The sequence below is a fragment of the Neofelis nebulosa genome, chromosome 5 (assembly GCF_028018385.1).
Source record: "Neofelis nebulosa isolate mNeoNeb1 chromosome 5, mNeoNeb1.pri, whole genome shotgun sequence".
Classification (NCBI taxonomy): Eukaryota; Metazoa; Chordata; class Mammalia; order Carnivora; family Felidae; genus Neofelis; species Neofelis nebulosa.
This window is the reverse complement of record NC_080786.1, coordinates 150,640,633-150,654,758: the sequence shown is the minus strand read 5'-3', so window position 1 is coordinate 150,654,758 and position 14,126 is coordinate 150,640,633. Positions and strand designations below refer to the sequence as shown.

At 44.3% G+C, this 14,126-nt stretch overlaps 1 protein-coding gene across 1 annotated transcript in view; it reads left to right on the top strand.

The window, feature by feature from the left end:
* Positions 1–308: 308 nt before the first annotated feature.
* Positions 309–14,126, top strand: part of CLDN14 (claudin 14) — a 90,728-nt gene continuing 76,910 nt past the window's right edge. Inside the window, exon 1 of the mRNA XM_058731961.1 lies at positions 309–396. The gene's annotated coding sequence lies outside the window, so the exon portion shown is untranslated. The remainder of the gene's footprint in view (positions 397–14,126) is intronic.

The following is a 14,126-nucleotide window of genomic DNA, read 5'->3' as shown; positions in this document are numbered from 1 at the left end:
GCCCCTTTTTAGAGTGGACAGAGTTGGGATGGCAGGTACTCGAAAGGGCAGGGTTGATAGCTGAAACTAGGTATTGCCACACGCCTCGACAGCCGGGGGGTCTCAGAGACATCTCGTGCAGCAGCAGGCTGGACACCAGCTGAGAGTCCAACAGCCTTGGGCGGGGGTGGGGGCGATGAGCAAATAAGGTCCAACGGGAGGACCGGGGGTGCGGAGGGCTCAGATTGGTGGAAAGGTCAAGCTGGGGATAGATACGGAAAGAGCACACACGACCCAGCCGGGCAAAAGTCAGGAGCCAGGGGGGCACCTGAACAAAAGGCTAAGTAAGATGTTCAAGGGGAGCCCGGAAGAGCATTCAGACGTGGCACCGGACGGGGTGGGCGGCACACCAACACGGTGAGTTGAACTTCTGGTTTGTAAATTACTTCTCTGCTCAGTTTTATCTTGAATTTGGAGTCTATGTGGACCGTGGAAGGTTACAGTAATTAGAGCAGGCAAGTTAGCTGCGAAGAGGATGGGCAAGGAGGTCAACCAAGGAAAGAAAGATGGAAGGAAGGAAACGATGAGAGACTTCTCTGCTTCTTAAAGAGCAGGTTGGGTGGTCCATGATTAATTCACCAGCTTTTTAATTAAGTGACTCTGATTGCCTGCAATCTAGCCAGATCTATTTATCTAGACTCTAGAAGATGTCAGCAAAACATACTCCTATTCTCACCTTACTTTGGTAGGAAGAGATGGTTCGATTGCTTTTCAATCGTTAAGTACGTGGGAATGCGATAGCAATTTTAGGATCCGCAGACTTTATCTTCATGTAGGTGAAGGCAAGATTAGATTCCAAAGGAAAGATAAACTCCACTGCATTTATGGACTGTGTGGGGGTCTCCCGGAGAGCCACTGAAGAAATGTCATTGCGTTCTCCACTGAGGAATTCCGGAGAAGCTTGTTGTCAGGGTCTAAGAGCTCATCTCGCCAGAAGGGCGGGTGATGTTTTGTATGCTCCCAAAGCAAGATGGCTCCTTCCTCTAGGGAGTAAGTGAAACCAAGTATGCATCACAAGTATAGGCTGCGATATTGTAAGGCTCGCGACCATAAACACCTATGAAATCATGAGAATTGCGTTTGGGAGTGTCTCTCTGTGCTGACACATGTCGTTTGTGCCTCCTGTGGGCAACATACCCGCTCCCGAGACTGTCTCCATTATCAAATACCACGCAGGGCAGGACCACCTGTTGGTGGTAAGAGTTGGTGGCCAAATTTGCTAAAGGATTAGTGAAGTTGCAAGACATGGTAACCAAAAACATGAACTCTGAGGGCAAACCACCTGGATTCAGACACTAACTCTGCCACTTACTAGATGTAAAGGACATAACCTTTCTGAGCCTCAGTTTTCTCATCTGTAAAATGGGGATAACGACAGTCCTATCGTATAGGGCAGTTGTGGAGATAAATAGTAGTGTAAGTACCTGGCATGCAGCATGGGCTCCATTCGTGCGGTCAGTTATTCCTGGCTGATTATTACAGTTTGACCTCACTAAACGTCAGGATCAATTCAAGTTGATAAATCCAAGGGGAAGCCAAGAATGGACCCTGAACATTGCCTAACGGCAAATGAGACAAAAACCAAGCAACATTGACCAACATTGGTAATCTGAGTTCATTTGCAAAAGTAGAAACTTCAATTCTATAAAAAAGAATATGGTATAGAGAATTCTGCAAGAAGATAACATGGTGATGTGTTCTAGTATTTTCATTCTTAGGGACAGACAGGACTGTCTGCTTTTCAGTTTGACTTTTCTTGCTAAATATGATTTTATTTCCGAAAACGATCTCAGCAGTAACTAAAGATGTGGGAGTGAGGGAGGGGTCAAGGGGAAGAGAGCATAGCATCGGGAACTGGGTCAGTAAAGTTATAGGGTTTTATCCCTGAGTCCTCTAGAAATGTAGCTGGTTGGTAAAACAATCCAGTCAAAGTCTTGTCATTTGGGTTATGTGGAAAAGATAGTTTCTTTATGTTAGAAACTATTTCACCACAAACACTATAAAGTTTCTATTGTGTTTTCATTACTCCAAATAGTTTCACACGAAAAGAATTCCAAAAATTTCAAATAGGGCTACAATTTAAGAAGTCACACAATATGATCAATGCCATCACAATACATCTATTCTTTGCAAAAGCATGTAGGGAAAAGTAGAGACATGACAGCAGTTCACTCGTTAAACATTTCATCTCCTAAGAATTTTTCATTTCCTATTTTTAAAGATGTTATTTAGGCATAATTAGCATAAATGAAGTGTACAAATATTAGGTGTTTGGTTCGTATATACTTTGGTAGTTACCACTCAAAACAAGATACAGAACATTTTTTTATCACACCAGAAATTCTCTCCCCGGTCGATCTCTCTTCCCCTTCATCACCTTCTGACTTATATATAGGTTTATATATATAGATTAATTTTGTCTTTATTTGAACTTCCTATGAATGGAATCAGACTGTATGTATTCTTTTGAGTTTGGCTTCTTTTGCTTAACATATTGTATTTGAAAATCGCCCATGTGGTTGGGTATATCAACAGTCTATTCTTTTGTTTTTTAAATTTTTTTTTAGTGGTGAATAGTATTCCATTGTATAAATATGCCATATCCAGTTCTAGCAACATTTATTACAAAGACTTTTCTTTCTCCATGACTTTGGCATCTTTGTGGAAAATCAATGGTCTGTCTGTATGTCGGTCCATTGATTGACTGCCTATTTTATTCAATTGATCTATATGCATATCTTTATGCCAACACCCTGCTGTCTTAAATATTGTAGCTTTATGATATACCTAAAAATCACATAGTGTAAGTCCTCCAAATTATTTTTTTTCAAAATAATTTTAGATATTCTAGATCCTTTTGGAATCACCTCATTTGTTTCTTCAAGAAAAGCCTGCTCAAATTTTTATAGAGATTGTGTTGAACCAATACATAAGTTTAGGGAAAAGGGGTATCTTCACAGTTTTGAGTCTTCCAGTCAATAAATATGATATATCCATTTATTTAGGTCTCTTTCCCTTATCTCAGAAATTTTTTGTAGGCTTTTTAAAATTTTGTTTATTTTTGAGAAAGAGAGAAAGAGAGAAAGAGAGCATAAGCAGGAGAGGGGCAGAGACGGAGGGAGACACAGAATCCGAAGCAGGCTCCAGGCTCTGAGCAGTCAGCCCAGAGCCCGATGCAGGGCTCGAACTCACAAACTGTGAGATCATGACCTGAGCTGAAGTCAGACACTCAGCCGACTGAGCCACCCAGGCGCCCCTAGAAATGTTTTGTAGTCTTTATGTAAGGTCTTACACATCTTTCAGTAGATTTATTCCTAAGTATTTGAAGTTTTGGATGCCATTGTAAATGGCACTGATTTTTTAAATTTCAGTTTTCAAGTTTATATTATAGGTACATAGTAATAAGACTGATTTTTTTATATTGACTTTGTGTCTTATGACCTCGATACATTCATGTAATTCCAGTGATTTTTTTTATTCATCCATAGGGTTTTCTTGATATGAAAAAATTAATAGCTGACTAGACAGTAAATAAATTAAGGAACTTAACCATTAAGAAACTTTCACCATCTAGTAATGGGCTTCTGCTTCCAAAGGTTTTATCGGTGGTGCTATTAGATTAGATGGGGATGATTTGCATAGAGAAAATCCTTCATGTCAATTGCAAGATTTCAAAACCATGTGCTTAAGCTTCTAAATAACCCCAGGCTTAAATGAACCCCAAGACTCTGTAACTCTTTATAATGTACACCTTCGTTCAAAGAATTTTCGAATTGCAGTCCCTATAGTGTTGATATCTAGTACTGTAACTTTCCTCCAATTCCTAGAGCATGTATTCCCTGCATATGCACGGTAGACACAGTTTGACATACCCTCCAAGTGTCATTTGGCAAATCTCTTGCTCAGTGTGGCATGGAGTGGGAGCAGCAGGACTGGAAATGACGACAGCCATCACTCAGGGTGCCCCAACTACGTGCCAGGAACTGAGCTAACACATCACCTCATTCAATCCTCTCAAAGAAGAAGTTAGGATCATTGTTAGACCCATTTTACAGACCAGGCAACTGACGCTTATATTCAGTTGCTTGCTAGGTCACACAGTTAACGAGTAGCAAAGTCAAGATCTGAGTCAAAGTTCTTGACTTTGGAGCCCTCCATGTTGACCAGTGTCTTCCAAAACATGTGCTGAAAAAGCAAATGCCAGGGGCACCTGGGTGGCTCAGTGGGTTAAGCGTGGGACTCTCGATTTTGGTTCAGGTTATGATCTCTCCGTTTGTGAGTTGGAGCCCCGCATCAGGCTCTGGGCTGAGTGTACAGAGCCTGCCTGGGATTTTCTCTCTCCCTCTTTCTCTGCCTCCCCCCCACCCCCACCTCAAAAATAAATAAGTAAACTTAAAAAAAAAAAAAAAAAAAGCAAACACCATTCGTATAGAAAAAGGCATTTAACCAGGCTTGAAAATTCTTGGGCTGATAAGGAGTGATACCAGCTTCCATTTATTACTATGTAATGGTTGAGGTGTGGCAATAAATTTCTTGTGTATCTGCTGACTGAATGAGGTTCTAGGAAGACCAAGGTCTCCTCTGCAATCCCTGGGGAGGGGTGCAGAGCTCCGCGGCTGGAGAAACAGCGCCAAAGCCAACCTCTGCAGAGGGCAGGTCACCCACGGCGCATGTCCGATGGGGCCACATCCAGCGAATTCGAATGCTGCGAGGTGCACGCTCGGGGTGCCCCCTGCTGTTTCCGGAGGGCGTCCGCTTCACTTGCGCGCACCCCACACAAGCCCCCTGTGCAGATGCGGATGACGCCAGGGCTGGAATTACGTGGCGACCCCCAAACCAAACCAAACCAAACAAACCCAACCAAGGGCAATAAAAGCCTGGGATAACAAGCCCGGAAAGCATCGGCACCAGAATTGCAAAAGGTTCCCCTGTACGCTGCCGATTACAGAATCATAAAGAGACGCTTGTAAAACAAAGCCCGTTGTGCTTCAGCGCAGGCCGAACTTGGCAGCCCTGTGGCTGGATCTGGTTTCACTGAAGGAGGAGGGAGCCCTTAAGAAATGGACCTGAGACGACCCCGCCAGACACCGTCTTCTGTAGATCCTTCCCGGTTAACTCCATAGCGATGCTTTCGTGATAATTTAAATTTTCTTGGTGTTGACCTTTACCCTTCATACCTTAGACTCGTAGGGGTGGGGAGAGCACTCTATAACTCCTGGTGACGGTCCAAGAAAGTGTCACTCACAGGTACCAGCGCTATCCTGGAATTTCCAGTCTGGAGAATGGAATTTGGCAGCGTCCTTGTACATCAATCAGGGTGGGTAACGGTGTCTTCTCCGGCTCCAAACGGCCTGCCATTCCAAGAATCTCCATCTCTTCCGTTGGTGGTTGGGTTGGAAGTTCACTCCTTTGCAGGCATCTCCTTCTTCCACCCCTGGAAACCCCCCCAAGCCTGAGGCTTCCTCTGAACCTTGGTTCCACAGCCTTAGCTAGGGAGTGAGAGTGGATACTGCTTGGGGCACCTGGATGGCTCAGTTGGTTAAGCGTCCAACTCTTGATTTTTGGCTCAGGTCATGATCTCACAGGTCAGTGAGTTCGAATCTGGCATTGGGCTCTGCATTGATGGTGTGGAGCCTGCTTGGGATTCCCTCTCTCTCTCTCTCTCTCTCTCCCTCTCTCTGCCCCTCCCCTGCTCAGGCACATGTGCTCTCTCTCAAAATAAATGAACTTTAAAAAGGAGAGTGGGTACTGCTTGCTTCTAGACATTGAAGGACACATTTTTCTCAGGATCTTGTGTACCACTGGACACAATTGACCACGTCGCACGCAAAGAACATAACGGAGAAACAACGGTTGGCAAACCTTTGCGATACATTGAATAAGCTCTGTGTTACAAAGCATATGTAAGAGGAGGTTTAAAAGCACTTTCATTGTACTCCCTTACAGAGTTTAACCACACTTGAGAGTTACTTGTGTTAATATACTTCAGTAAGGGTGTTACAGGGAATATGCTGTGCATTGCTATTCTCTGAATGGCTTATTTTTTCCAACTTGAATTGTTTCTACATTGGGCCAGGAATCTTATTTTCACAAACCCCCTGAGAATATGTGGCTTTCTATGCAGCGCCATTAAAACGCTCGGTAAAAAAGTAGGTGTTTTCTCTAGGAGCTTTTCTTTAAAATGTTTTGTCTTCCAGCACCTCCCCTCTTCCACTTTCTGTCGTGAAACTTTTCTAGCACACAGAGAACAAGAACAAATGGTATCATGAGCAACCTGTGTACTCACCATCCAGATGTAACAATTATTAACATTTTGTCCTAGGTGCAGCAATGCGGGTTTTTGTTGGAATCTAAAATTACAGACATTACTACAGGGATGTAGTTACTAAGCATCTCTGAAAAATATGGATATATTCCCCCATAGCCTGCACTGCCTCCATTGTCTTGGCTGGCAACACACTATCTGGTTATTTCCTGCTCGCTGGCGTTTACTTCTCAAGGATTGGGGAATTCCAGGCTACACATTTTTTGCCCAGAACCCTTCACCACTGACGTTGTGCCTTTCTTATCGCGTCATGGCGGTGCCGGGTTATCCCACTCTCAGCGGCTTGAAGCTTGATGGCTTGCTTACGAGGGCGCCCACGGATCTCTCCATCCATTACAAAGCCATCTTTTTTTACTCTTTTGATGAGCAAGTCATTCGTGGGTTATGAGATTCCCCATCACCTTCCAGCATCCGCTGATGATCCTTGACAAATCACTTATTTCATTTAAGGTTACAAAGTGGTGGTTTCCTAATTTGATCATTGACTGGATCATTCCTAGCTAGCATCCTTTCATAATGAAGGGTTTTCTCTCAGAATCAAAGCTGTTTGGTAACCCTGACTGTAGAGCCTAATACCTTCACTCCAGTTACCAATTTTTAGAGTAAGTTGGCTTATTACCTGGACCCTTTGAGATACAATAATTCACTGTTCTTCTATTGTAAATGCCGTATTATTTGTAGTTTACTGGCGTAAATGGCTTTAGCATACTGGTATAACTCCAGGCGTAAAAGACACCAGAGCACCAGTGAATTCAGTAGGATCACTTAATTCGGAAATAAACAAAAGAAAAAGTCAAAGTGGTTGATTAAGTTGATTGGTTATTGGATTCAAGTGGCAGTCAATTCCATAAAATGGCTTGTCCGGTAGCCTCACAGTGACCCAGCCCCAGGGTGAATTTTTAAAGGAATAATCGGAAGGGTGTGTTTCTGAGAAGAGGGAGGGGGTCGAGAAAGATGGGTTTCCCTCACTGTTTTCCGTACGAGGATTTCAAGTTTTGCGTTGTCATCAGTCAACCATCAGTTACTGATGGTAACTTCAATACCATCAGTATTGAAGTTGCTACAATATTATTGGCTATTTTCCCCTATGCTGCACATTACATCCCCATGATTTATTTATTTTATAACTGGAAGTTTGTACCTCTTGATCCCCTTCACCTATTTCACCCGTCGCTCCACACCCTCTCCCATCTGGCAGCCAAGTTTGTTTTCTATGAATCTATTTCTGTTTCATTTTTTTCTTTAGTTGCTGTTGTTTTTTAGATTCCAAATGTAAGTGAAATAATATAGTATTTTCCTTTCTCTGTCTGACTGATTTCACTTAGCATAATACCTTCAAGTTCTATCCATGTTGTTGCAAATGACAAGATTTCATTCTTTTTCATGACTGAGTAATACTCCATTGTACATATATACCACATCTTTTTTTTTAGTGTTTTAAATGTTTATTTATTTTTGAGAGAGAGAGAGAAAGAGAGAGAGAGAGACAGACAGAGCATGAGCAGCAGAGGGGCAGAGAGAGAGGGAGGCACAGAATCTGAAGCAGGCTCCAGGCTCTGAGCTGTCAGCACAGAGCCCGATGCAGGGCTCGAACTTACAAACCGTGAGATCATGACCTGAGCCAAAGTTGGACGCTCAACTGACTGAGCCACCCCAGCGCCCCACATTTTCGCTATCCATTCATCTATCGATAGACTCTTAGGTTGCTTCCATATCTCAACTATAATAAATAATGCTGTGATGAACATAGGGGTGCAGGTGTCTCTTTGAAATAGTGTTTTCATTTTCTTCAGATAAATACCCAGCAGCAGAATTGCTGGATCATATAGTATATCTATTTTTAATTTCTGAAGGAAAATCCATACAGTTTTCCACAGTGGCTGCACCACAGTGAGGCCTTTTTTTTTTTTTTTAATTTTTTTAAGTTTATTTTTTATTTTTTTAAATTTACATCCAAATTAGTTAGCATCTAGTGCAACAATGATGTCAGGAGTAGATTCCTTAGTGCCCCTTCCCCATTTAGCCCATCCCCCCTCCCACCACCCCTCCTATAACCCTCAGTTTGTTCTCCATATTTATGAGTCTCTTCTGTTTTGTCCCCCTCCCTGTTTTTATATTATTTTTGTTTCCCTTCCCTTATGTTCATCTGTTTTGTCACTTAAAGTCCTCATATGAGTGAAGTCATATGGTATTTGTCTTTCTCTGACTAATTTTGCTTAGCATAATACCCTCCAGTTCCATCCACATAGTTCCAAATGGCAAGATTTTATTCTTTTTGACTACTGAGTAATACTCCATTGTATATCTATCCCACATCTTCTTTATCCGTTCATCCATCGATGGACATTTGGGCTCTTTCCATACTTTGGCTGTTGTCGATAGTGCTGCTATAACCATGGGGGTGCATGTGTCCCTTCGCAACAGCACACCTGTATCACAGTGAGGCCTTTCTTGCAGGAGGTCAGAGCAGCACATCCCATGTCGTACCCATGGCATTCAGGACCCTCCGTCTGGCTCGCCAGCTGCACTCCACCCCCATGCCCCACCCAGACTGGGCTTCCTGCAGTTCCTTGGGAAGCCCAGTCCCCTCACACATCCAGGCCTGCTCACCTCGCCCCTGCCGCTGCACTTGGCCTTCGGTGTCCAGCTCCAGGTTCTGCAGTCCTGGAAATGCTTCCTGGAGGCATTTCCTACTTGCCTTTCCTCAAGGTCTCTGATTTTCTCAGCTGTCTCCCCAGCTGAACTGTGAGCTCCCGTGAAAGGGGGGAAATCGTATTTCTATCCGGATCTCCCTGGCCAGCATTGAGCTGCCACATAGTAGGTGCTAAGGAAATGTCCTCTGAGTGGAACAAATGAATGGAAAAACAAAAACAAAAACAAAAACGCACGGCTTCGGCTCATCCTAGGGAATGCATGGACTTCCTTCTCCCTTCCAGAAGGGAAACGGCTCAGCTGACTTCCTCAAACCACCCTGGGTAAAATACACCTGGGACTGAGACGCGTGGAGCCTGGACAATTTCAGGCTCAGAGACGAAAATGGTTTGCATATTAAGAATAGCCAAGGAGGAGCTATGTGGGACCAGGGAAGGAGACCCAGAGGGGACTAGAGGCGGGGAAGCTGATCTCCGTTTACAAAAATGCATTGTAGTAAAAAGCTTACTGCAGCTGAACCAAGTAAACAGACCCCTCCCCCGCACCCCCGAATGAAAGTAGTCGTGTAATCGTGCTATGATTAAGGAATGCTGTGAGCGAAATGCTCCAGAATATGTGAATAGACATAAATCAGCAATTCCGGCTTCGAATGCAACATTCTTTAACATCCATTAATCTGTGGTTGGCTCCTTTTGAGGCTCCGGGGCCCCTCTGGGCTTCTCTATCTCTTAATTGAAGCGGTGTGCCTTGGAGAATTATTGCTTTCCTACATCAACTCTCCCTTCCAAGGGTGGATTGCAAAACAAACACAGGAAAAAGAAACTGGATTCAATTTCTAGGCAAGAGCTTTTTCTGAGCGCGTCTGTGTGAATGGGCACCCCCCCCCCCACCCCAACCTGGGGCCAGGCAGGCCTCCCGGCCAGGCTCCTAATTGCTGGTGAGTACTCCATGTCGGGCCGTCTTTCCCGGCTGACTCTGGGGTATCATGTGGCTGATGAAACCCAGGGCTGCAGATCAATTCACAATGGGATGAAGAAGTTCTCTGGGAAATGTAGCTCCAGCGTCTTTAATATTCTCCTTCTCCTTTTATCCCAACCTACACGCCCCCGGAAGCTTAAGAGCTTGTAATCAGCTCCATGGCTGCAAGTACCTCTCCCTTCCCCGCTGGCAGACAGATGTCTTCCGGCCTCTCTGCCCATCACCGTGAGTCCCCTGATTTATAATCCTGAACCCAAGGAGCAGGCCCTGCTGAGGCCAGACCGTCACCTGGCCTTTGGAATTAATTTGGAGGGGAACAAGGAGCCCAGGGTAGGTGGGCCACCTCATGTGGGCTTGTGCTGCGTCATTGTGTGAACAAGAAGATGCTCTCGCACATGGCATTTGGAAGGGTTGGAGCCCAGGCCGACTAAATCATGCAGAGAGGGCAACCGTATACAGCATCTCATACACCGTAACGGGGAAAGCTTACGCGGGCAGGATAGGGTGACCATGTGGTCCCAGGAGCCCCCATGGACAACAGAGTCACTGCTAGTGTCCAGCACAAAAACGAAAAAAAAAAAAGCCTTGATAAAAAAACACAGGGCAAAAATTATTTGGTTACGCTATGATTTGCCTTTAAAGGGCTGGGTGATATTTGACTAAGTTCTCCTAAGTCACAGTCCTCTTAAGTTCTCAATTAAAAAAAAATCATATTTTTTTGTTTACATTTGTTTAGCAAGCACTTCTAAAGCACCTACTGTGCACCTGGAGTTTTACAAATATTATCTTACTTCCTCTCTCTAGCAAATCCGTGAGATATCTTTCTCATATACCGATTGCAATTCAATAGTGATATTATTTTGTTTTTTTAATTTTTTAAATGTTTATTATTTATTTATTTATTAAAAAATTTTTTTTTCCAACGTTTTTTATTTATTTTTGGGACAGAGAGAGACAGAGCATGAACGGGGGAGGGGCAGAGAGAGAGGGAGACGCAGAATCGGAAACAGGCTCCAGGCTCCGAGCCATCAGCCCAGAGCCTGACGCGGGGCTCGAACTCACGGACCGCGAGATCGTGACCTGGCTGAAGTCGGACGCTTAACCGACTGCGCCACCCAGGCGCCCCTATTATTTATTTTTTAGAGAGAGAGAGAGAGAGAGACAGAGGGTGAGCAGGGGAGGGAAAGAGAGAGAGAGGGAGGCACAGAATTCGAAGCAGGCTCCAGGTTCCGAGCTGTCAGCACAGAGCCTGACGCGGGGCTTGAACCCACGAGCTGTGAGATCATGACCTGAGCCGAAGTCGGATGTTTAACCGACTGAGCCACTCAGATGCCCCTTCAACAGTGATATTATTAAGTACATAGGATATCTCCTATATGTGTGTGTTAAACTTCCTCCAACAAAATGATTTAATCATTTCATATCAATTTACTGATAGGTCTAGTACCATCAATGATGGAAATATGACTTACTACGTCACTTAGGTATGATGGATATAAAATAGAAAATGAGACACATTGATGTGATCACAGATCTCAATGCTTTTCTGAATACTGATGACTTTAGGTTTTGATGGTTTTCAAGTAACCTTATGGAATCAAAGGAAACTGAAGAATAAAAAGGAAAAAAGAATTATGGAAAGCACGTTCTGGAATCAAAACTGGTCTTGACCACCGGCAACCAGTGTCTTTAATCAGCTCACGGCTGCTTGTGACTCTGCCTTTTGGCTCTTTGGGATTTTCCATTGGTTCTGAGCAGCTGCAGGAGGGGAATGAGGGAATTTAGTTACAGGACAATCTGTAAAACAAAACGTAATTGCTTTGAAAGACTCCACATCACTGCTATGGTAAAGGCCAAATTGTTGCAAATGTGCTGTGCTTTCTGAAGGTCTGGGGCTCTGCACTTCCCTCTTGAAGGGTGGGGGGTTTCAGACAGGCTTCAAGGGGTGCTGGAGGCTGCCCAGTCCAGACCATGGACATCTCTTCCCATCTCTGCACTCAATGACATTGGTAGCTTGACGTCAGCCCTCGTAGAAGCATTTACACCACAGAAATGGGCAGATGCCTCCCCCAGAACCAGCTGAATAGTACACCACCAGGAAAGGAATTCTGAAACTTTATGGATCTTTCCAGCAAGACAAGGTTACGTATTAAAAGAAGCAGAAGAAAAGGTGATGGGGGGTGGGGTGGGGTGGGGATGGAAACCATAGGATTCTAAGAAGATTGCAGGATTGGTTCTGAAGAACCAGTGGCTCTGGTGTTCAAGAAGTTTCCATTGTCAAAGTCAGCCATGGCAGTCCAGCCTTTTTTTCACATCATACCCCTCAGACATGACACTGCCTCTGTCTCCCACATTTAAGGGCCCTTGTAATGACATTGGGCCCACCCAGATAACCCATGACAATCTTCTTATTACAAGGCCAGCTGGTCAGCAGTCTTAATTCCATCTGCGACCTTAACTGGCCCTTGCCATGGCCCATAACACATTCACAGGTTGTGGGGGTCAGGACATGGGCAACTTTGGTGAGAAATGACTTTCCCTATCACAGCGACACATATCACCTAAGGTCTTCAGTGAAACACCCTGGAAGTGACCTTAGAACCACATCTATCCTTTTCTGGAGGCACCTAACTGAAGTGACTAAATCCAAACCAACCCCAGCCTCTTTCCTCAGTGACAGCCAAGGAAGTGTAGGGGTGAAACCACATCTGTTCTAGATACCGGGAATGGGTTTATCTGTCACTCCTGCAGGCTTAGGGTCTCAGATCAGAGGTGCTAGTGTTTTCCTCCCCCCAAAGGTTACTCTATCCAAATTTTAAAAAATTATGTCCCTAGTTTCTAGCTCTGCTTGGCTTAGATATAGCTGGAAGTTCCCTGGTGCCTGCTACTCCTGCACACATGTTAAAGCCCAGTACACAGCAAGCACACCCGACTTAGAGAACCAGGGGTCCTTCCTGATGCACATCATGGTTGCATAATGGAAGACTTATGTATGAACACAGCAGAAGGGTAATTGTGCTGGCCTCAGGGGACTGAAACACGGCCCTGGCCCTTGGTGTCCTTTCCCAACCGGCATCATCTTTGCCATTTGCAAGGACTGCACGGGATGGGGTGAAGCCAGCTGGGGAGCTGTGGCGGCCAGACTCAAAAAACATGGCCCTAAGCATCATCAAACATACTTTCCTCCCAAGGAAGGAGTATAGTTCCTTAGAGTTTGGGGGATCAGAATTGAACCAACATCTCTCTCTCTCTCTCTCTCTCTCTCTCTCTCTCGATAACAATTCAGATATGGTATAATAACATCTGGGGGAGTGGATTTGGGGATTATCAGTTTCACTGTTGGGAATGGGTCCCAGAGGAGACCACGCAGAGGGAGACCCAGCCTAACAAATTATTGAACGTCTTTGTGTTTGCAGAGCCCTGTCAAAGGGCCCTCTGTCTCACCCATGTCTCTGCCATCCCCAACATAAGGCCTACCCTCCCACAAACCTCTAAGCCACCAAGTCAGCCAACATTTTCTAATAATTATTTCCTACATAAAATCAACAAGGGGAAAAATTCCTCTTCAAGTACATGTCTAGATGATTACATTTCTCTTTGACAGAGAATTATCAGTGACGGCCCCATGGCTCATAAGACTGTAGAGATTGCAAACCTCTGATTAATGGGGTAAGACAGATTGTTGATATTCATGGAATTCAATATTCCAACCTCAGACCCATGTTTACAGCACATTGACTTGCAACTTTGAAAAAGGCCCTGCTTTTTTATGTTGGGTTATTAAGAGAGTGCTCTAGAGCGAGGAGCCAGGCCAACATATCTAGTTGGGTAGCCTAAACCAGACCATGCATCAGGGTAGTGATTTAGGATTTAAAACCCAAATAATGCATGGAGATACTCTGGCCACAATATTTTTTTCCCATTGTTCCTGCAACTGGGCCCAGATGCAACCCTTCAAAGTCCTGTGTGATCAACTTTTCAAAACAGCATGGCATCTTTCTTGTTCGAACAAGTAGTGGAGAAGGTACCCCATGGATCCTAGGCAGCAATCTTTATTTCTTCACTTCTTTTGTTTAAAAAAAAAGACAAAAACAAAAAAACGAGCGAGTAAAACATGGAGCTCGTCACAAAG